This window comes from Mauremys mutica, chromosome 8 (genome assembly GCF_020497125.1).
Source record: "Mauremys mutica isolate MM-2020 ecotype Southern chromosome 8, ASM2049712v1, whole genome shotgun sequence".
In the NCBI taxonomy this organism is placed as follows: domain Eukaryota; kingdom Metazoa; phylum Chordata; order Testudines; family Geoemydidae; genus Mauremys; species Mauremys mutica.
The window spans coordinates 11,451,423-11,476,672 of NC_059079.1; the positions used below are offsets into that span (position 1 = coordinate 11,451,423).

Below are 25,250 nucleotides of genomic sequence, written 5' to 3' on the forward strand. Positions count from 1 at the left end.
AATTAATAATATATTCTTAGCCACTTCTAAATATAAAACTATAATTAGATACTTTAAAGAGTCCAGGCTGCACCTTTCACCAAACTCTTCTTTTGATCAAAAGAAAAAGAACTGGAGTTTGTTCAAACAATGGAACTTACCTTTAACTGTGAACTGTCTTTTCTGTTAGTTTCGCTGACAGTCTAGTCCTGAAATGCAATGCTGCCTATTTCCAGCAGATGGTGACAGAGAATCCTGTCAACTAAAACTTTCCTTCAGCTAAAATTTAGTCTCTTGTTATTGCTGTTTTTTGCATGGACTCAAACTGTACAATAATGCCACCTGTTATATAGGGTGCAGTTCTGCAACTGCTCCTCACACTGAACAATACCTAACTGTATGAGCACTTTGACTGAAATAAATGGGACTGTTCTCAGGGTAAACAATTGCTCATTGTGAGCAAGGCTGTCAGAATCAGCCTGATCATGTCTTTCATCCATGCAACATCATCTAAAGGTAGGTCTACACTGCAGCTGCAGGTGTAAATTGCCCTCTTGAGTAGATGTACACACACTAGCCTTGATTAAGGGAGCACGCTAAAAACAGCAATGTAGTCACAGCTGTGCCATCGGTTAGTCACCCAAGTACCAACCTGTCTGCACCCTAGGTAAGTACTCAGGCAGCTAGCTGATGCCGCTGCTTCAGCTACACTGCTATTTTAGCACAATCAAACCTAGCATGTGTACATCTACCAGAGCTGGAAATCACCTTCACCTGCAGGGCAGACATACCCTAAGCAGGTCTGCCTGTTTTCTATTCCCCCACCCCCATTCCTTTTTTTGTATAGGAAAGGAGAGATCTCCAAGAACTGCATAGCAGAGATGAGGTTTCTTGCCATCCCATGTCTTGTTTGAGAATCCCAGAGAGCCTGCAAGGGGAAGCTCCCCTCCTTCCCCTCTCCAAGACTCGGGATGTTTTCCCTGTAATAGCTCTTTTTCCGTCTATGGGCATTCCTTTCCAAGTGATTTGTATGGGTGAGTGAATAAGGTGCAGATGGGGTGTGAAAATCAGTAAACTATTTGTCTTCTTGCTCTAAATTGCTGCATCACTCCATCTTCACTTCTCCCAGAGAGAAAACATTTTCTTTCCCGTCTAGGCAGTTAATTGAATGATGCTGTGTGCCTGCAGCTCAGCTGAAGCTGGGAGGAAAGATTAGTATTTCCAAGTAAATAGGAGGGTTTACACACAGGGTTTGTTTTCCCCCCCTTACCTGAATAGGTTTTGTGCCTTCTGGGGCTGAGTCTAGGAAATGAATACAGCTGCTAGCTACTTCTTGGCTATTAGAAGGATTGGAACCTGCTCAGACCATCTGTGGCTAATTGAAAGTCCCAGGTGCAGTAATTCCCAAACGGCAGAACCCATGGCAGATTGGAGTGTCTGGGATATACTGAGCCAAATTGTTGACTGGTGTAAACTGGTGCAGCTCCACTGAAGTCTATTTACACTAGTTTAGAACTGAACAGGTTTTCAGGCCACAAGGGGCCACTATGTGATGAGTTATCCCTGCGCTACATCTGAGCATGAGTACCTCTGACCCCGAGTCTGCTTAAGCCCAATGAGTCATTCCTGAGACCGAGTGTGATGATCATAAGAAGCAATTGCCTGAAGTTCTTGTGATAGGGCCCATGCCATTCAACCAGAGTTCAGCCAATCCAGAGGCAAGGACTCACCCAGGTGACCCCAAAGCAGGTATATTGGCTTTTACAGGTTGCAGTCTCTCCAGTCTGCTCAATGTCACCACTTGGCCAGGAATACTCCCTTTACCTGTTAGTTCTGACAGACTATTCCTGGGACCCTTCTTGCCAGCCCCTGCTCTGCTCCAGTCTGCATCTGCTCCTGCCTCAGCCAGCTACCTGCAAAGTCCGACACAGTATGATAATCTAACCGGAACTCTTTCATAACAAAGGCCAAAGAACCTCCCACAACAATTTTTGCCTCAAACCCATAAATTCTGTTTGAGCTACAGAGTATCTTTTAGAAAAACATCCAGTCTTGATTTAAAGACATCAGGTGATAAATAACCTGCCATATCCCTATGTAAATTAGTCCAATGGTTAAGTACCCTCACTGCGAAAAAATGAGCCTTATTTCTAGTCTGAATTTGTCTCGCTTCGGATTCCAACCATTGAATCTTGTTATGCCTTTTTCTGCTAAATTAAAGAGCCACTTACTAGAAGAAATCTCTTCCCCATGTAAGTACTTTGAGACAGTGATCAAATCACCTCTTAACCTGCTCTTCAATAAACTAAAACACTCACAATAAGGCATGTTTTTTTCCAAACTTTTAATCATTCTTGTAGCTCTTTCAAAGTTTTCAACATCCTGTCTGAAGTGTAGATACCAGAACTGGAGAGAGTATTCCAGTAATGGTCTCTCTCAGGGCCGGCTCCAGGGTTTTGCCACCCCAAGCAGAGGGGAAAGAAAGAAAGAAAGAAAGACGCGATCGGTGGCAGTTCCACCGCGCCGCTTTCTTCTTCAGCGGCAATTCGGCGGCAGGTCCTTCCCTCCGAGAGGGACCGAGGGACCCGCCGCCGAATTGCCGCTGAAGAGCCCGACGTGCCACCCTTTCCCCTGGCCGCCCCAAGCACCTGCTTGCTGAGCTGGTGCCTGGAGCCGGCCCTGGTCTCACTACTGCCACATACAGAGGTAAAAACAGCTCTCTACTCCTTCTTGATATTCCCCTGCTTACACAGCCAAGGCTCACCTTTGCCCTCTCACCTGCATCAAGGCTTTTGGAGTTCCTGTTCCATCAGTTAGCTGCCATGACCCTTAAGTCCTTTTCAGAGTCACTGCTTTACAGAATATATGATGGGGGACTATAATAATGCTTTACATTCTCTGTTCCTAGATTTACAACCTTGCGTTAGGCTGTGTTAAAATGCATGTTGTTCAAATGAGCTCACCTTACCAAGCTCAGTCTGTATCACTGACTTGTCCCATTATTATTTACCAATTCAGCATCTAAAATTTTACCAGGAATGATTTCATATTTTTCAGATCCCCGATAAAGATAATAAATAGCACTGGGCAGAGAACAGATTCCTGCGGAACCCCAGCAGAAGCATCCCCATTGGATGTTGATTCCCCGTTTACAATTACTTTTTGCCATCTATCCGTTAACCAGTTTTTAAAAGGGGCTGCATTGTTTTTGTATACTACTAACATTTTTATTAGATTGCCAATGTATTCTGACAAATGCCTTACAGAAGCCTGACTATATTATGTCAACACAGTTATCTTTTATCAACCGATCTTGTGATCTCATTAAAAACAAGTTTGACTGACAACAGCTATTGTCCATAAAATCATGTTGATTGCCATTAATTATGCTACCATCATTTATTCTTTACTGGCTGTGTTCGATATTAACCTTTCTATGATTTTATCCAGGTTTGATCATGCTAACCAGCCTACCATTTCTCATATCGTCCTATTTAATCTTTTTAAATATTGTCACATTAGTTTTTTCCAGTTCTCTGAACTTCCCCGGTGTTCCAAAATTTGTTAAAAAATCAGCATAAATGGTTCAGAGAGCTAATTTGCCAGTTCTTTTAATCCTTGTGGGTGCAAGTTATCCAGTCCTGCCAATTTAAAAATGTTTAATAGTTGCTCTTTAATATCCTCCCTAGCTACTGATGGAATATAATGTATTTCACTACTACTGCAAGATCATGCATCATTCTGCTTCTTTCTGAATATAAAAGAAATATTTATTAAATACTTCTGCCTTTGCAGTGACATGATTTACAAATTTATCATCTATGTCTACCATTGGAGCTAGGTTTGATATATTTTCTCCCATTTAATTTTTAGCATAATGGTTTTCAGCTTTGAGAAACTGGCCTTTGTAAAAGCACCACAGACACACAGAACAGACACAGACACAGACACACACACACGTGTGTATTTGGTTAGGACTATATTCTGTTTGTACATAGCAAATTAAATTAGACTGTGGTTACTTGCACATAGGCAACCACCAGTTTTTAATTCAGCGATCAATTCTTGTTTATCTGTCAGAATCTGACCCATAAAGTGTGGTATCAGAAGCCAGGGGACTGTTGTGCAATGCAGTCCATTGATTCCCAAGAGCTGGTTATACAAGTCTTTTTCTTTACATGCTTAATAAAAAGTTTATGCCTTTATTCTAAAGTATACAGCCTAGCTAAAATATCTAGAAATGTGATCTCTGGCAGAAGGAGCCTGATCTAGATTAGAAATTACAGCTATTTGTTTAATTACGCAATATATGACTTTCAACTTGAAAGATCACATCATTTCTCATGGTAGATCAGGCCTGCACAACTCGTAAAGCGGCGAGGGCCATATTACTTCAAAGAAAACAGCTGAGGGCCGAACCCTCCAGGCCCTGCCGAACCGCCCCCCCAGTGCCACCAAGCCCCTCCAAAACACAACACCCCCCCAGTGCCCCGAAATACTCCCCCCCAGCACCGCCCGCCCTGCAGAAACAAACCCTCCTTCCCCGGCACTGCCCCACCGAAACAGCGGTATTGAACCTCGGTAATATGTTACAGTGGGCCCCTAAGGTAGTAAAATTAAGGTAAAAGAAAAATGTCTTTTTGCTAGAAGTAGAATAAGATCTTCCTCCAACTTTGTAATCAATTGCCCTGTTGAATGAAGAGGTGTGACTGAGGAAGGTGTGGAAGGCTGGCACCTCCAGACAGCTGCAACCCTTGGAGAGGGGATGGGAGCCAGACCAGATCAGTAGAACGGGTCAGCCACTGACTCCTCGCTCGCCTCCTCACCCGACGCTTGCCTACTCATCCCCCGCGGGCTGCACAGTGAGCCCACCTACTCACCCCCCGCGGGCCGCACAGTGAGCCCATGCGGCCCCCAGGCCGCATGTTGTGCAGGCCTGTGGTAGGTCATATGTGATTTCCCTTCTAGCAACATAAAACGGAAGGCAGTCTGATTCAGAATTTCCATCCCATTTTCTAATCTCAAGGAACTGCTGAGAACATCTGAGGTAGATGTGCCTGTCCCCCTCAATCATTTTACACTTGCTGTTCAGAAAGATCTAGTTACAACGGAACAAGTGGGAACCCCCAAACCACTGTAATCCCTGTCTTTGTGCTGTCTTCCCCCAAAGAAAACAGACATCAACCTGCTAATCTCCTTGCTGGAGAAGCAGGGTATCCCTGGCAGATGTTTTGGTTTGCCTTGCCTTTGTAGTCTGGGACTGGTGGTCTTGAAGTATTAGATCAGGAATTCTGATGGGTCCCTTTACAAGCTCCTGCCTGCAGTTCATGGCAAAGGTTGAGCTGAATCCGATCAGATTTAGAAGCAGTCAAAATGTATCTTTCAAGTGCCCCTAAACAACAATTTGAGGTAGAAAAAGCATCTGAATATTGGAACTATCCATTTCTCTGCTGGAGGCACAAAAGTATGGGGGATGTGGAAAAAGCAGACATATGACATTCACAAACCAAAGACCTATTTCTGGCCGCTGGAAGGAAACAGGAGCCATAGCCACAAAATCCAGACTGAGTTGGGCAGTTTGTGGAAGTAGCTGTTTTTGTATCCTCTGTAAATGTATTACATTCCCAAAGCAGCTTATTTTAATCAAAGTTATCATTCCAAAGGAGGCAACATCCTGAGTCCATAATAAATCATAATACCAATCTCTGGTTTATCCCAGCATTCAGATTGCAGTGGTACTTGATCCACTTATTCTGGGAGCACACCACCAGGTGGAAAGCCAAATGCAAACTGTGTGTGTAGACTGCTGGATACATACATTGTGCTTCCTCTCGCTTGAGCCGGCAACTCTAATCTTTCAGTTTAGAGCAGAACATTTGGTTGGACTGATGAGTATGTTGGTTCTAGATCCACTGCATAAACCAATCTAACCAGATACCTGCTGCATAGATAGGGGAGATGTATTACTGCTTCTGATTATGCAAAACTGGGGGTGGGGGTGTGTGTTAAAATCTATATACTGTGTATGACAGTATTTGGGACCAAATTCTGCCTGGACTTACATGCAGTGTGCCCCTACCTGAAATCATAGGTTGCATCGATATAAATGAGGGCAAAAACTGACCTGTACTGTATGTATTGTCTATCTCTCTCATTTGACACTCACATTTTATCTCAGCTCCTAAGCCTCTAACTTAGAATTCTGAGGCTCTCTGGGGAAGAATGTAAGTAATTACTGTACAGAGAAAGTAAGTCAGCATGTTTGCTGATTTGAACTATCAAAATTCCTCCTTTGGTGCAGTGGGAGAGACCATGTCTCAAAAGCTGAAGCCTGCAGCCCTAGTTCTCATAATATTTGATAGGCAGGCAGGAATATATTCATTCTTCTGGGAGATGGGTCACATGACAGCTTCCAGCTTTACACACTGGTGGGGGAAAAAACACTTTCCAAGCCATCAACATGGAAACTAAATGAGAAACTCTGATAGAATAGGAAGAATATATAGAACTGTGATTTAGCCACAAAACAGCCATACCTGGCCTCAAATCATAAGCTTCCTCATTTAGCTTAATTGTTGAACACTCACCTGGGAACCTGAACACCAGATTCCCCTCTCATAATTGCTTCTCCTAGTACAGGGCTTGGGTCATGCAATACAGTGGTTTCAGGGAAGCATCTGTGCTGATCCCCCAGTTGTACATATTTGGTGGAATCACAGAAATTAAGTTATAGAAAATACTTATTAAGTCAAATAATCCATCCCACTCCATTGTCCTACTGACTCTTAAAATTGGCCAGGCAATGGGGCTTCCACCATTTGAGAGACTACTCCACCATCTAATAGATATTATGGGGAGGATATTTTTCCTGATTATTTAGATTAAACCAAACTTTCCTTAATATCATTCTATTACTTCTGGCTATAACTACTTAGAACATTCTACACGGATCCTTCCTCAATATTTAAAAACCATCACCAAATGATTCCCCTGATTAAAGCAGGTGCAAATGGAAAGGTACACATGTCTACATTGCTAAAACAGGACACTCATCACAGACTGCTGTGTTTCCTGAAGCCAATAACTTTTTACAATAAAGTTTTAAAGAAATTATTATACATTTATTACAAATCAACATAAGGGGAATCAACTTCAACCCCACAAGTCTATCAGTATGTTAGAAAAATCATCACAAAATCACTGCAGACTCCATTTAAATTATCTACGACCAGCATGAGCTTAATTCAAGAACAAAGCAAAAGCAACAGTGTGACTTAGAGGCCCACTGGTGCCAAACAGTAAGGGTTTCACTGTTCTTTAAAAGCAACTCCTGTCTCAGCCAAGACAAACTCACTACACCTAAGACTCCACTTTCATAGGATTTATCCATAAAGGGTAGCATGTGAGGTCTCTACTGAAAGCTTGTAAGTCATTGATGCTCATACCAGTGCGAGATGTGTGTATGGTTACTATTTAAGGACTAATGTAACAACATTGAACATTATACCCTTAGAGTTTTAGAGGCAAAGTGAGTCACCAGAGAATCCTGTGTCTCGGTGCTGGCCCATTCAAGCAGGAGGCAGTTGTCATCTCTCTCTAACTAGCTGATTATGTCATGTATTGCTCAATTGTCCACCTTTGCACCAACCCAGAAAAGTCAATCGAAAATTATCAAATCTAAACTATAAACATCGAAACCATGTGACAGTGAAAAGGAAGAGACTGATTCGGTATATCTCAGGGTGGAGAAAGACACTCTGGATCCTCCACTGAGAAGATATGTTGATGAGCCGGGGCGCTTCAGCTAAAACTAGGTCCTGGCTCCTCATGGCTGGCAAATGCTGCAAGAGACTGAACTTTGGAGTCAGAATCTACTTTATTAGCTAGGAAAGGTAACTATTAATAAGTGCAGGCCCAGTTCACATTTCATTATCTTGTTCTGTATTTAAACCACTTCTTTCCATCATTCACATTTGTTTCTAGTTGAATCTCTATTTTTTCTTAAATACATTTCCTTTTATTTTACTATAATTGAAGTCAAGTGCGGTGTGTGATACAGGAGCAGTGGTCTAACGTAAAACTAGTAAACTGAGGTACACTGTTCCTTTGGGAATGGAGGATCTGGAATTTTGGGGGTATCCAGTTATGGGGGCCGGACACCACAGGGGAACACCTCAAAGGGACTCGAGGGGTAGGGTACGTCTATTGTCAATTGGCAAGACTGGTGTGGGCCAGAGGAGAGTGCTGGTGGTGTTAGAGGGCTGACACCAGGATGGCATATGCAAGACTCCCTCATGCTGGAAGAAGGAGGCAACAAGACAACTCACAGCCCTGGGTGCCCTGAGAAGCGTCGCCATCAGACATACCATAACACAAAACTCCCCATTCCTACTCCCTGTATAAATCACAATTCTGGATCCCTTACACATTCATGTACAGACAGAGGCTCACATACCCAGCACAAAGTAATTTCTTTAATAAACAAAACACAGCAGAATGAACATTGAGACTGAAACCTATGCCTATTTCAGTGAATATCTAAGGATCTTTGAATTCTATTTTTTTTTAAAACACATTTTCTGTGAAATTGCCCTTCTAAAAATATTACTATATTCTAAAGCAAACCAGGTTCACTGGTTAAACTAGGATAATCTGGTAATTCAAGGAATTTTGACATATGAGAAACAATCAAAATTCTGTTTTTCTGTATTCCTGGTATTTAAACAGCTAAAATATTTCCCCCTAAACTTTTACAGCCAAGATATAAAACTTCAATTATGGAGAGTAATAAGGGAAATTCTGTCACTGAGCTATAAAGCATTAACAGGTGCTGGGACAATACAATACTATTTTTTATACTCTACTGGGCTGATTTTCAGAGGATCTGAACAACCCCAACTGCCAGTTAACTTATAGTAACCATAGATATTCATCACTTTTTAAAAATCAGGCCATAAAAGTCTATCACAAGTATCAGAATACCAACAATTTCTAAGACACAATAAACTACGTTATTTATTGAGACTACATATGGAAAGGTATGGTCTAGCCCCATACAGTGAATACAACACTATGGGTCAAGAACTCCTGAGTTCAAATGCTGGCTCTCATACTGATGCCCTCTGATTTTGAGCAAGCTGTTTGGCCCCAATTTTTTTTAAAGTCTGTGCACAATAGAGTACGTGCTCAAGTTAGAAAAGCTTATCCACAGGCAGATCCCTATCTAGTACGTGCACAGATTTTCAGAAGTACACCTCTACCCTGATATAATGCCACCCGATATAACATGAATTTGGATATAACGCGGTAAAGCAGTGCTCCAGGGGGTGGTGCTGCGCACTCTGGCGGATCAAATCAAGTTCAATATAACGCAGTAAGATTTTTTGGCTCCCGAGGACAGCGTTATATCGAGGTAGAGGTGTAACTGCTCATTTTGGAAGCCTCAGTTTTGGGGCACTCAATCCGAGTCACCTTAATGGGACCCATTGTGTCTCAAGCTGGTTGTCCAAAAATTGAGACACCCCAAATAGCCACCTGTCACTTCTGAAAACCTGTGCGTGTACCTTTGCTCATGTACTCTTGAACACATAGGTCTTATTCTATGCCTCAATTTCCCCATCTGTAAAATGGGGATAATGAAATTTATCTACTTTACAGGGGTGACGTAAGGATAAATTAGCTAATGCCCTAAGTATAAAAGGGGTTCCAATGTGTTCATATTAACTCTCTGGCCACATTCAGCCCATTTAGCAGTGACACAAACCACCTAACTGGAAGTTCAGTGGCGTATGTGAATAAAATGATACTCAGCCCAGCTTCTAGTGGATCTCTGTGCCATGCATAACGCAAACGGGCGCCACTCTTGGCAGTCTCAACAGAAGAATCATTGTCCTCATTTTACAGATGGCAACCTGAAACGTCAAGAAACTACACAACTTGTCCATGATCGAGGTCACCCAGCACATTAGTGGCAAAGCTGAGAAGTCAGCTCAGGTCTCTCGACTTCCAGTCCTGTGCCTGCCACAGGCCCCCTGTGTGACCTTAGCACCTATGACTACTTCTATTTTCAGTGGTGACCTTCATTCCTCTGCTTTCTCTCATGCTGCCCGTATGCCTGGAGCAGCCTCTCTAAACCTTTTCACCAAGCTATCTTCTTCTCCGTGTTCAAACCAACCCAATAGACGCAATTTTGCCAAATCACTTATAATCATCATCATCATAATACAATAAAAAAATTGAAAAAAACAATACAGTTGTTCCCTGGCCTTAACTGAGGAACGCTGCGATCTGTTTACTGTAACCTTTGTCCTTATTTATTTTCGTCGTTTTTTTGCATCGCGTCTTAATTTAGAGCCCAATCCTGCAAATGCATACATGTAACTTTACTCAGGTAGTAAATCCTGCGCCAGAATTAGATATATCTATGTGACCCTGTGCAGAACGCCACTGGCTTTAATTAGGCCTCACACAGGTGTGGGGGTCTGACCCTGTACAGCCCTAAGGTTTTGACTCTGTTACAGTGCCATAGCTTTACTCATTTAGTGCTTAGCACACATGGGGGTGCTCAGATACAGTACTGAGGTTAATTCGGACTTACAAAGTGTTATGTGGTTTTCGGATGGAAGTGCAAATTAGAAGGCTGAGTAGTAGGAAAACTAAATGGAAAAGGGTTTTTTAAAATGTGATTTTTAAAGTTGTTAGTGTTCCTTTAAGCCCTTCAATACAATTTACTTCCCTTACTGACTGACTGGAAATATAATGGATCACTAACAGTTTTTCATCAGATAAGCACGATAATTATGGAAATAAAATGGGACTTTAATTATGCAAACAATTTTTAGATTGTACCATTGTAATTTTCCACTGCATTATTTCTTATAAATGAATACATTGCGGAATCTAGGACGAGGGCACCAATACAAATGACCTAGTATTACTAGCTGCAGGTTTTCTTTTGTATGAGCTATTTTTACAAGTTGTCTATACCTTGGAAATATCTAGAGGTTCAAATAACCTTTATCCAAAGCTCACACTATTTTTCTTCATAGATTAATTTATTTCACGATCAGCCAAAAAAAAAAAGTCTATTGTTACTTCTTCTTTGTTTCCTTCCCCCCGCCTCCATGAGCTACATAAAAGCTCACTGCAGAATGATAAATCTAGAGGATCAGAAACACCTTTATCAGTAGCTCACACCCTTCGTTCCTCACCATCCACAAATTATTTTCAGCTGTGGAAGCCTCTTTGATTAGTCTTCAGTTTCCACAGTGATACCAATCAAATGCCTGAAAGCTGAGACATCACTTGTTGCATTTAGTGAGACGGCCATCAATAAACTGAGTTACTTTCCAAGGCTTGCTCTGTAAAGTCTGAATACAAACGGTATTATTAAGCTCATGGACAGTGGAGATACGGGGAAAATGAGGGGGAAGGGGAATACTAGTTTGAGATTTCCATAGTGTCAGGTCATGGAAATCTCATATGACAGTATATAAAGAGAGATTCTGGGCCAGACTCTAGTTTTAGTTATGCAGGTGTAGGAAAAGTGTAACTTCACTGAAGGCAATGGCCCAGCTCCTCAGCTATGGCTGAGAAGCACACATTGCAATTTAAGGGTGGGGGTTCCAAAGGCAGCTTTGAGATAGTTGTATGCCAATCCAATCCCTAGGTATAAACTACAGAAGCCTGAGGGCTGCTCTAAATTACATCATACAGTGCCCAGGACAAAGGGGCCTAAATCCTGATTGGAACCTTTGGATATTACCATAATATAAATACTTAATATGTGTATTATGCTAGATGTCAATGGCCCCAAAGGGACCAATTTGCCAGCCTGGGTTCGGTGGAGTGCTGAAAAAATCCAGCCATATCCTCTTTCTTTCAGCCACCTCTACTATGCCAGCAGTCAGAAGAGAGTGTTGCACCAGACCCAATACATTAGCTCTATGCAGCTAAAAAGGCACCCAGTACCACCAATGCAGGGGAAAATCTGGCTCAATGTCTTCAATGCCATTGCTCCAACTGTCCCCCAGTGTAAATGAGATCAATATAAATGTGTACATGTTTGGCATGCTGCATGGTTGAACTCTTATTTCTTTGTTGCATCAAGAAGCAATTCTTTATCCTACATGTTAGAAAGCAGAAACACTTTGATAATGCATATTGATATCCATATAAAGCCCACTGGTGATATGAATGAAAATATTGTTCTCTTCAGAAGTCTCCCAAGAGTGGCTAAGAGTCCAGTGTGTACCCTCTGGCTTGTCTGAGCCTCTGTATTAAGCAGCTGCTCTTTCATTTTCTTTTTGTCTAGATGCATTTTCTTTCTCTCATTCTCTGAGATTACTTCAATTCTAATCAAAACTGGGAAAAAAACCACAAAATGCTAGGGGGACAAAATTATACCGAGGATAAAAGAGTCAAGCACCAGTATAAAGATAACCATCTGTAAAAAGATAAAGGCTGAAAAGTACTTCTCATCAACAGGAAACTGAAGCCACCAAAGGTCCTCACAGATGAGCAAATATAATGAAACCTGGCAAACTGAATGATCAAAATTATAAGGACAAATTATGCAGGACTCATGAAACAGCTGGATTACTATCTGGAATTTAGGGTAATATGGCTTTCACTAGCTGGGAATGTTCCTTCTTAAAATGTCTTGCTAATCACCTGATGTTTGCTGAAATACTGCAATAATTTTTTTAAAGGAAAGGTTCACCTAAGCATGTTATAAACAGTCATATAGATCCCTTGGTATTTGCCATTGCAGTAGCATTTGGACAAGTTTTTGCTTTTTTTTTTTCCTTGCAGTCTGAACTGGAGTGCAATGTAGCACTCTGTATTGTACATCTCTACAGTATACCACAACACAAAGGAAGCCATGACATGTCTTTGTTGATAGCACCTTCACCTCACAGACAGATAGCTGAGATTTTGGTTCATATCCAATGATGACACTGCATTGCCATACAAAGGGGTGCTGATATATTAGAGATGAGACGTTAAAGTTTCCAATCTATAAAAAAATTACTTGCCAGACATGAGGCAGCAAGTACAGGAGAATCTGGATGACAGGAAGAGCTTAATGCAAAAAAGAGTAGGCATCGGAAGGCAAGCAAAGAATCTATCATTTATAAAAATCAGAACATCCTAAATTCATTTACATGTGCAAATGGAAAGACACAACCTGAATAGTACTGTTGCTATTAAAGTCTATCTGGAAATATAACTTTAATCGTTACAAAACATACGAATTTTAGTTTTTCAGGATGGAATAATCAATTTTTAAGTCTTACAGCTGAGATGTTAAAACAAACTGAATGTCACACACCACCACCAGCATGCAGTCCTATGGCTAGGCAGAACACACTTTTCCACCTACACCTTGCTGGAAAAGTTCATCCCATACAGTCAACCTCGCTGAATCACACTACTATGAGCCCCAGACCTGATTACTGCAAACTTGCAAACCAACATATCTAGGGTGAAATCACTGACTTTAAACAAGCTAAAACTGTTTCAAAATGATGAAGTTCACCTGCTTCTTAGGAAACAAGCAAAGGAGCCACTTATCCCCAATCTTTTTGGACCATCATTTGCAACTTGTACTAGTAAATAAAGTCCTTCATAATACAAGACCTTAAGTACTCACATGAAAGGTCAAGTGAATAGGTTAGAGGTACAGAGCTGAAGAAAGGCAATTAAAAAAAAATCAGCTGTATCTCCTAAAAGTGAGACAGCTAGTATGTGTACATGGAAGTGTGACCATGTTTATGAATGCACACTCCCACATGTATTTGAAGTCTGACTTAAATGAAGTGGGTGAATTAAATCCTTTGTGTTGACTTAAACACAAGATTGAGAAGGGGTGAACTGAGGGCTGAGACCTGCCACTTTGAACATAGACATTAAATACCATGTCCCCAGAAATAAGCCTATAAACCACTACTAAATTGAGGCACTGGTTAAGACATTCTGTAGCTAAGGAAAGTCCACTATAACCCACAAATGCACAGTAAAAGGAGCCAAGTTCTGCCCTAAGATATGCATACTGGGCTGTCAGTGGAGACAATACTTACAACCAAAAGCAGACCTTGACTCAGAGCAATCACTGGCTAGTGTCTACCAATGCAGACAGAAACTATGTACCATACTAGCACTAATCATAACCCTAATTCTACGGGGGAATTCTGAAGCACTTCCTAAATCAGAACACCAATGGAAGTTTGACATGAGCAAGGATTTGACTCTTAAAAGCAAGAACCAGAGTTCATGTAACTCCACAACTTTTGTGATATTAACAACATGTGGATTATTAAAACTGAAAGAATGTTAAAGACATAACTTTCAATTGGGACAGTGAAATGAAACCATGCAGTTTCACTTTTTTGGCTGTCATGCACTAGCACAATACTATTGTGTTTGGGTTTCTAACACAGTAGTAGAATATTCAAATTGTATTTTGCTTTTGATTTCCAGAAATTATCCTTATTCATATTAGACCTGCTGCATGATACCAAACTCCCCAGCTTTTGTTTTAACAAATGCTAAATTTTGAACCTACAAAATTTGTCAGGACTGTTCTGAAAAAAATGGTAAAATGAAGAAGTTGATTGTTTATATTGTTAATCTACCCATGATTTTGTCACCCCCAGTAAAAAATAAATTATTCTGAATTCCAAAAAGCAAAGAGGAGGTGAACAGAGAGAACGAAACCCGATCTTCCAAAGCTTCTTCTGTTTCAGTTTTTATAGGCTATAAAATAATTGCAGATACAAAACCTTCACATGCTTAACCCTCACTTTCCCTCTCTTCCTCTTGCCAACTGAAGCTGATTTAAAATTAATCACGGCTATAAAATGATAGCATCAAAATCTTTCATTGTCATCCTTGTTTATGAACTGTAAGAAGGTATTAGACCAAGAAAGCAATAATTTAAATGCAAGCATCTTCATAATATTTGACTAACAAATGAGTAGAGTAGATTCGAGGCATGGAAGAATCACAGATATCAAAGCATGGGATGCAGCACTGAAAAGCTGTTTTGTTGTTGTGGAATAATATGTGGTGCAGGAATACGAACAGCAAAAATATTTGAGGGGACTTAATAGCTACCTCCTATGGGCTTTGAATTGGCCCTAAAATCTCTGAAAATATAATTGTGAACTGTTATGATCTTCCTTTAAAATATTTGTTTGTTTAAATAAATATTATTTAAGGACTTTTATTGTTGTTAAAACTAACCCCTAATCATTATCTAACCTGCAAAATTAATTTATACATGAATTCCATCTGCAGGTGAGTGAAACTCTGAAGCCAGATAACACTGAAGGAAAGACATATTAACCATTGGTCCAGACGCTGATTGCCAAGAGGACGGTCTCAGATGAGGTTTGCCTACTGCTGAGGTGGAAGAACTCCCCTGAGTTGGTTTCACTAGATTCCACTTAATTCAGAAAGATGGTCTTGTGCAGACGTGGGCAAACTACGGCCTGTGGGCCACATCCGGCCCACAGGACCGTCCTGCCTGGCCCTTGAGCTCCCAGTTGGGGACGCTAGTCCCCAGCCCCTCCCCCACAGCCACCCGGCTGTGGGGGCTGCGCTCTGGCCTGCCACTGCTGCTGGGCAGCGTGGGGAGCACAGCTGGCTCTGGCCGGGTGTCGCGGCTGCAAGCTCCAGCTGCTGGTAAGGCGGCGGGGAGTGGGGGGGGGGGGTTGGGTAAGGGAGCAGGGGGGTCCTGAGGGCAAGTCAGGGAGGAGGGGGCGGTTGGATGGGGCAGAGGTTCTGAGAGGATGGTCAGGGGATGGGGAACGAGGATGATTGGGAGTCGGAGTCCCGGGGTGCCTGTCAGGGGGTGGGGATGTGGATAGGGGTCGGGAGGGCAGTCAAGGGACAGAGAGGGCTAGATAAGGGGGTGGGATCCCGGGGGGCAGTTAGAGGTGGGGGATCCTGGGAGGGAGTGGTCAGGGGACAAGGAGCAGAGGGTGGTTGGATAGGGGGGTGGGAGTCCTGGGGGGGCTGTCTGGGGGTGGAGGTGTGGATAGGGGTTGGGGGCCAGGCTGTTTGGGGAGGCACAGCCTTCCCTACACTGCCCTCCAAACAGTTCCGCAACCCCGATGTGGCCCTCGGGCCAAAAAGTTTGCCCACCCTGGTCTTGTGCCTTAAGTAGAGGAATGAGTAGAGCTCTGTGCAAATACAAAATTGATATCCACGAACATCCACAGAAATAAAGCAGATATCCACAGAGCTGCAGGGCTCTACTGGGAACCGCAACAGCAAAAGCAGCAACATGTCGGGCTGCCACTCGCAACTCTTCCAGCGTGGCTCTCCTGCCCTCAGTCCTGCCCACTCATGTGGGCACGAGGCTCACCGGCACCTGTCCCTGGTCCGCGAGTATGCTCAAGCAGCTCGCACGCTCCCAGACAGGAGATGCAGACCACTCAAGTATCATGCTGAAATGTAAGTACAATATTTATCCCAATCAATGTGTTTCAGAATGATATGGTATAAATGAGAAAATAAGCAATTTTTCAGTAATAGTGTGCTGTGATACTTTTGCATTTTTATGTCTGATTTTGTAAGCAAGCAGTTTTTAAGTGAGGTGAAACTTGGGGTACACAAGACAAATCAGACTCCTGAAAGGAGTACAGTAGTCTAGAAAGGTTGAGAACCACTGAGATAGAATATCAAGATTTAAAATTGGAATCCTCCCTAATTATACTTGGAACTGGTAATATGCTGACAGAGGTTTGTGAACAGTATGAAAACTATCCTGGGTATGGAGTTAAAGTACAATAATAATCAGAAAAAAGAGACTATTAAAAAGCCCTTGTGGTGTTCCATCTTTACTCGGTCTTGGTGACTTCCATACTTGATTTGATCAAGTTGACAAATCAAGAAACTAGAGAAACAAGGTAATACCTTTTATTGGACCAACTTCTGTTGATGAAAAAAGACAAGCTTTCGAGTTAGTCCGATAAAAGATACTGCCTCACCCTGTCTCTCTAATGTCCTGGGACCAACAAGGCTACAACAAACATTGCAAGCAAGTCCAGAAATGACTGTTCTGACTATTAGCACTGCAGCTTCAGTCTGAGTATCTGAAAATCAGGCGGTCTTCTTTCTTCCTTTTACATCGCCACACCAGTCATGGTAATTTTGTAACTGGAAATTTTCATAATTACATTTCTATATTCTCTAGCCTGTCTGCCTTATAGATGTTGTGGAGTTTGGGCTGGATCTTCAGCATCGCTCCATCTGTCCCATTGTTTTGCTGGAGAACACTAACATTGCTATTATTTGAGCTGCTGTATTTTATGTAAGAAATTGCTATTTGGTGCAGTGAAACCAAGGAGTTTGTTTTATCCATTGCAAAAACAGGCCCCTGTGCATCTGATATTCAATCATCTAATCTGTAATTCCTTGAAATTCTTGTGAGATATTCAGCCATCTGTATAACTACTCATAAAATAGAAGGGTCCTCAAAGAATTTATCCTACCCCACCCAAAAAAAACCAACATCAAGCATCATAGTGTATACTAATAGGATTGCTTTGTTAATTGCCACTGTAGTAAAAGACGCAGGAAATCTCTGTCTGCAGTACAGCCCGAGGTCCCAGAACTTGATATCTGATTCTCTCTGACTGATTTGGCCTATTTTTTTTCCTGCTCAAAGTTCAATGACCCAGTATTTGTGTGATGCCCTAAATGAGACATTCCATCATTCCCCTCCGGGACTAAAATCTCATAGGGCAAGAAACAGTCTAACAACTTGCTTTGCAGAAACCTACAGTAATGTCCCCAAACCAAGTCAGTCATGCAGTAGATCTGGATCAAAGAGGAATAACACAAAAACAATTTATTTTGGGGTAAATGAGGAGATAGGAGTCGGGAGCAGATGTGTAGAAGGGAGGAAAGACATGGTAGCAATTATAGTATCTCACTTGGTGCAACTTAACAGAAATCCACAGGACTGAAATAATAATTATAATACACTTTTTATATAACACCAGCAGCATGCTAGGTTCCTCAGGACCACAGAATAGAATATATTAAAAATAAAACTGTCATGTTCAGATACATTTCTCTGAGCAGCCATTTAGAAATAAAAGAGAGCACAAACTGTCTGACTTTCTGGTGAGGGCATCTGAGATCCAAATTCAGAGTCTGACTGCAAATTATATCTCCATTTAAAGATCAATTTGCATGAGTGCTGCTTATTAAACCTATCCTCCTTAAATCATCGCTCTATTATGTATAATATGGTATTAGATTTCTCCTCCTCTTTCCATCCCTCAAAACTCCCCATTATACTTTTCTGTATAACAATTTCTGCTATTCACTGGGAAAGTGTCACGTGTCCGATAAGGGGAAAAAAGTCAGTGCTAAATTTATACTGCTTGCATTCCTTGATCTCATTATACATATACAATGTCCTGAGGCTAGAGTTTGCTAGCTCAGATTTCCACTTGCTTTTTCTTTCTGTTTTGTTTGTGTTCCCATCAGCACTATTACCATTTGTTAACAATTTTTATTTTCTCTGGAGCTTTTTTTTTTAATTGTCTCTCTGATTAAATAACCAAAATTCTTCAGAGAGTATTTAAAATTTCCCTTTTCAAATGCTGCGAGAAAGCAGATGGTTCAGTTACAAGGGTGAAACAATATCAGGTGGCTAAAGCTGTAATTCTGCAAGGAGTCTCTGCTAGCTCAATAATAAAATCCCCAATCCGTTCCTTAGCTTCAAGAAATGGGATCGAAAATAGTAAAGAATAAACTACTTAATATTGGCTTCCTAGAAATTCAAGGCAATTCACCTGTAAAAGACAATGTCCTCAATGCAAAGATCCAAGGAAATCTGCTCACCCTTTTCTGAGTCCATCACACATGTCAAATGGAGCCACTATACAGCCTAGGTAAGGACGTAACACTTTCCAAAACTCTGTGATAATAGGAAAACAAGTTCATTTTGGATTGGACAGTAATGACACACACTATTGTTTTGTACCGCTACATGCAACCATCAGTGTTCCCTCTATTAAATTTTGTCTCCAGCCATTTCACTATGGCCCGTGATCACACCAAGTTTCACAAGCTTAAAAGAGTTTCATAGAAAAAGTGCCAAGGAAAATCCATGATGCTGCACAATTTGGTACTAGATGACCACTGAGTCATTATGAACCAGTAACTCCAACATGGTCTTGGTGAAGAAAGTAGTGTGTCCCAGTATGGTGTTAGAGGGCACAGTGCTGTTAAAGGTGCCATCTTTTGGATGGATAAAACTGAGCTCCCCCGACCTCCTTTGTTACTGAAAGTTCCCATGATGCACTTTGGTGTTCTCACTAAGTCCTAATGTGAGAAAGTATACCCACTACCTACTGAAGTTCTCCTTGTAGTTTCACCTGGCTGTGGTGTTCTTCTCTGCCAGTATTAAGCGTCTGAGTAATGCTGCTGCAAGCAGTTATTTCTCATGCACTTGATATTACTATGATGCAGACAGCTCACCTTGCATCTCAAAATAGCTGCTGATAGACTTGCATGGTAAGTTAGGGATTAACTAAGCCCTAACAGGCTTTCAACTACTCCTATCTATTAGATTTTTAATGATGATGTTGGTGGGGCACCTAGAATAGAACAACAAACTGGTACCATAAAAATTAAATGCATGATTATTTCAGAGCACCTTTTGCTGGCTGATCTATAGCAGTGAGTGTGGATTCAGATAATTTCCTGGCTGTAGTCAAGGAGACACAACAATGCTGCTCTAAGACAGGAGGAGAATACTGTATTCCCCAAAGGAAACTTTCTGATGTTTATCTGAAAATAACACTAAAACCAAAATGTTTGGTTTATTTGCTTTTGCGTACTGGTATCTTTACAAGGTGCTGAATTTCAATTAACTGAATCCACAAAGGCTCAATCTGATCAGAATCACAAGAAAAGTGATCCTGGCAGTTAGCATCCCAAAGCAGATGTCCACAATTAGCTGATTTCATCCTCTCCTAGCAACACAGATACAATTATTTGTGTGTGTGTCAAGCTTCCTCTTCCAGCAGCAGCAGCAGCTCAGTATGGGCTATCGACTACTTCTTTGTTCCTGGCCAGTCTCAACCATCTCTCTGTGACATCTCATTTGTAAAGTATATTTTGAAAAATAAGTTCTACCCCATTAGTATGAATTTAAAAAATTAATTTTCAACCTCATTTAATACATATTTTTGATCCTGCCGGTGAGTCCTGCCTCTTAGTTGACTGTAAAAATTCCTGAGTTAATATGGCTTTCAGAGACAGTTCACCTCTCCTGATTTAGGGGCGCACCCTGTTCCTATTTAAGTCAATGGAAGTTTTACCATTGACTTCAGAGGGGGCAGGATCCAGCCTACAACAGATCCCCAAATTGATCAGTTGGTAAAAAATAAAGATAGACACGTTTTTCTGAAGGTTGAAAAAAACTGAATGAGACTAAAAAAATTCATTAACCATATACTAGTGCATAAAGTGATAGGACTTCAGAGTTGATGGAGACACATAGGATCTCACATTGCATGAATAATTTGCTTGGGTGAACCTGAAGAGATGTGCAAATGTTTGGGCTAAAGATCTGCCTGAAAACAGATGAAAAAGGAGAGGGTTGTATGCACGCAGTAACCATTTCCAAAAATACCTTGCTGGATAATTGTGCTGTTTCAAATTTCCAAAAGAGAAACAGAAATCAGTCTTCAGAGGGGTAGCTATGTTAATCTGTATCAGCAAAAACAATGAGGAGTCCTTGTGGCACCTTACAGACTAACGAATGTATTTGGGCATAAGCTTTCGTGGGCTATAACTCACTTCATCAGATGCTTGGCGTGAAAAATACAGTAGGCAAGTATAAATATACAGCCCATGAAAAGATGGGAGTTGCCTTACCATTAAAAAGACAGCATGGGGAGCAATCCTGCAAACTCTCACTAACTAGATGACTCTGAACCCCCAGTGAAAATAAATAACCTAACTTTGAAATATAGGCGTGTGTGAAAGTTTCTCAGATTGTTCACTTCTTTCACCCACTGCTCTGTATTCACACTCAGGGTTCAGGAAGGAATTCCTTCCAGGGCTTTTGGGGTGTTTTCACATTCTTCTGAAGCATTAAGCAGGGGGACTTACGCCTTAGAATCAGGTAGGCAGTCCCATACCATCAGTTTTTTGAGTTTGCAGGATGTAAAAGTCTTTTCCACCTTTGAATCTTCTCCATTTTCTGCCTTTATAACTTACCAATGGCCAAAGAAACAAAACATCAGCTCTCAGGCTGGGTTCTTAAGCACAACGTTTCAACCACATTTCTTTTAATGGGCTGAGTTATAAAATCCCTGAAAGAGGAAACTATGAATGGAACCGCTCCAAGACAGTTAACTCTAGCAACAGAAACAGCATCAGTGGGGTGACACTTGGGTTCACGACTACCCATATCCAAAAAGAACAGGATCTTGCACAATGATCATGCTGTCACCACATCACAGGGCACATGGACACAGGGGGACCTCAGTGCCCTGGGAAGTGCAGTAGGTATGTAGCAAAGCCCAGCAGGGAGTGTTCTGCTACTTTTGGAAAAGGGATTTTATAGAAGCAAATAAGGGAAACGAGCTGTTGCATTTTACTGAGCATTACAGACATGGGCATGACATCACTAACAACCAATCAGAAAGTTTCAACTCCATCCAGAGTGTTAAAGCTATTTAGCAACTGGTTAGATGTCAATGCTGAGAAGGAGAATAGCATCAGTTCTGATAATGTCCTATGCTGGAAGTGTTTCTAAAATGTAACATTAAGCACGTCAGTGCTTTGCCCTCACTGGCTCCAATGGACAATGTCCCAGTATTGTGGTAATCTAGGTGATATATTACTTTAGGAATGAACCTGGGATCTGGCAAAGATGCTGCCAGTTATGTGGTCTCTCTAATAGCAACCAATTTTAAAAAGGAGCTTGATCTTCCCAAGATGAGAAATCTCAGTTCGCCAAATTGCTCTGTTCTGAGGGAAGGCGGCATGCCTGGGTCCTGTCCAATACTGAGCCGCGATGCATTCTCGAAAAGGAAAATTAGATGGTTAAAGGGACCTATGGACATTTTCCAACCACAAGCACAAACTCAGCAATGCTTTGACCAAAAAGAGGAAGAAAGCAGAGAAGATGGGAGGGGCCATATAGGAATAAGGCCTTCCAGACTATTAGAATGTACATTTCGCCTCTCACTGATTTTTCAGCTTATTATTACAGCTATGAAACTGCCCTCAGATTGTGTTCACACACACTGGGGTGCAGTGTTTAAGTTAGGGGTAGAACATTAAAAAAAAGAATGCAACCAATAGTTTATAACCACACTTCTGCCCCAAGTGATGGTGGTTGAAAGACCTACAGAACACTGGAACAGCTTCCCTCACTAGTTTACCACACAACCAACGCATGCTTATAAATTATGGGTTTAGTCTTGTGAATTGCTGAGCAGCCTGAACTCCACCTGAAGTTTCTTAAAAGTGAGGTATAAATTCTACACGTGTCCACATAAAACTGGTAGCTTTCAATTCTCAGAACTTTAAAACTACTTGCTTGATTTTCTTCAAACTAGGTATGAACTTTCAATTTCAATGATTTATGAAGCAAGCCAAATTTCACATTTCTAGCTTCAGATTATTTTTTTTAAGGTCTCTAACTGGAACATGGGAGGAGACAGATTTTCATACTGTATTAAGACAGCAACAGGGTGGACCCAAGGCCATATAGGGCCCTGTGTGAACTTTGATACAGGAGTCATTGCACTCTCTACACAAAACTGAACTGATCTGGCTAAAACTTATAATAAAGAACCAAACATCTTTAGGATGAGATGAAGAATGGAAAATTTCACCAGTAAGGAGGTTTGTTTGAGAAAGTTATTAGCGACTGGAAAGCGGAAGAGAATTGAAATTGAACATCAGCTTTAATGACAGTGCAAGCTATTCATGGCCACTGTACTAGGGTAGTGAACTGGTCAGTGTGTAGGTGAAGCACTGCCCGCTACACAAAAGAATCAATACAGTGTGTTACAGACCCTGTTCTGCTAACAGCTAACAGAGATTCTCCTTTAGTTCCAGTGACCAGGGCCTGTGCTTGTGAAGCAGGAGGATCTATTGTCACTATGAAGTACCAAGTGGCCAAGCTGTGCAGCAGAGTGACAACCATGAAATCCTAGGTGGCCACAGATGCTTTGTAATATACAGGGTTAAGCTTCAGGGCCTATTGTTTCTGCAGAGGAGAGAGCATTCGCTGGAGAAAATTCTCAGTGCTCCAGCTAAGAGGACATTTTTCTCTGGTGGGATTATGACATCATCTTATCTAAACAAAGAAGAGAAAATTCCCACTGTCCCACTCTGCCATGCTCTTTGATATGGTTTGAAAACTGTCTTACTTAAGAATACAAAGAGAAAACTGCTGGCATACTGGCACCCCCCCTCTTTTCGATGAGCTTCTGATTTCCTGCTCATCCTCGAACAACAACTTTTTTTTCTCCCACCAAAGGGTTGTTCAGTTTGTCTGAGGTGACACAGTCCACGCTCCTTCCCACTCCCATTTCATATTACAATGAAAGATGTTTCAAGGGCACGGTTCCCCCATGCACCACCTGACCTGAGAATAACACAGACTTCAGCCTCTTGTTAGGTTTCAAGCAAAAGGTCACCGCTTGGGACAGCATAGTCACATTCATAAAATGGCTAACGAGGGTGGTGCTCAAGTAATGGCACAATTCAAGCCTCCTACACAGCTTGAAGGCTGATCTTCTTAGAGGAAATACATGCATACGTGCTAGAGGAGATGGAGGTCAAAAGAAACACTTGCAGACCTTATGCTGAACTGCGTGCTCTAAACATAGCCCATTCTGCTGCCTCTGATAGGAGATTTACAGACAGAGACTGCTGGGAATGGAACTGCTTAGTTATTCAACCCACATCCAATGGCAATCAGATAGTGGAAACAGCATTAATAAGAGAGCTTTTGACTAAGAAGGGGGCTGGAGGGACAGAGAGACCAAAACACATACAGTATATAAATATGTTAATGCCATTGCTGAGGTAATTAATTCAGGACTTGAAACAAATGGCTTGAAAAATGGCTTGAAAAAATAATCCACTCATTTCCTGCAAAAGAGAAGCACATTTATCTTTCTTAATTAGGTAGCAATGCAGAACTGGCTATCAGGCTTAAAAATAAAAAGAAAATATGGTTAATTGTATACTCTTCTTGTGCTGCACGCTGGTGAAGTCGGATAAAATACTTTTCTTGTCACTATTGCTCACCCATGGGAACACATTTGTGCAGTACATGACTTGAAATTCAATGTGTGGTTTATATTAGTTTACTCTGGTCCTCCCAAGCACAACGTGAACACACAACATGTGAAGGCTCATGTGCTAGCAAGTGTTTCAATTCCAGTTTCCTTGGGACGTGCCTCTTCTATTCAGCATCAGTCAATATTTAATAACTCTTCAGTATTCCAGACCAATGGAAAGTGGATGAACCTTCTCATAAAGAGTGAAAGGAAAAAGATAAAATGCACCGAACCAAGGCCATGTATGTCTTACTAAAACTGGTGCATTTATGAAAGATGCTAACCTGAAAGGAGTGTTTGCCATACTGACTTACTGCTTCAGTTTTTCCCCACAGCTGATCCTTCTTCTGTTATAGTGCTTCATCCGCCAAGACAAAAATCACTGACACAATGCTATGACACAGTAGTCTTACAAAGTTGTGGCATTGCAACACAAGAGAAATGCACTGCAGCGTGATGATGAATTTCAGAATGTCACCATCCAATGCAGAGTAAATCTGAATTTCTCAAAGGGCCTGATCCAAAGCCCATTGATTACAATCGGTTTTGTTCAGATTCCAAATGACCAATAATACAAAATCACTGGATATTAAATAAATAGTACAGGGAATAATGCTACACCCTTTGGGGAAGGGATTAAAGCAGTGGCTCCTGGTATATGTATCAGTACTAATATTCCAAGCTCTTACACATGGTACTCTAGATTCCTTCTCTTTCGTGATAAGATTCAGTGCCAATCTCTTGTGCACCATTGCTAACCATAACCTATCCAGCTGTCTGAATTCTAATTTGCAACACAGCTAAGGCTGCTTTTAACCCCAGTTATATCACTGAGACAGGCACTGGGTGGTGCAGCCTACATCTTAGTCTCGTAAACTGCTACAGTTACTCTAGCCAGGACAGGTTAGGCATTTTAGAACTCATTACTCAAAT

At 41.4% G+C, this 25,250-nt stretch overlaps 1 protein-coding gene across 8 annotated transcripts in view; it reads right to left on the reverse strand.

Annotated features, from left to right (window-relative positions):
- LRP8 (LDL receptor related protein 8) overlaps positions 1-25,250 on the reverse strand; it is a 440,430-nt gene that overhangs the window by 93,090 nt on the left and 322,090 nt on the right. Inside the window, exon 1 of one of the 8 annotated variants that reach the window (XM_045026533.1) lies at positions 141-645. The exons of the other annotated variants lie outside the window; for them this stretch is intronic. The gene's annotated coding sequence lies outside the window, so the exon portion shown is untranslated. Of the gene's footprint in view, positions 1-140; positions 646-25,250 lie in introns of those variants that run through there. 8 annotated transcript variants of the gene reach the window in all.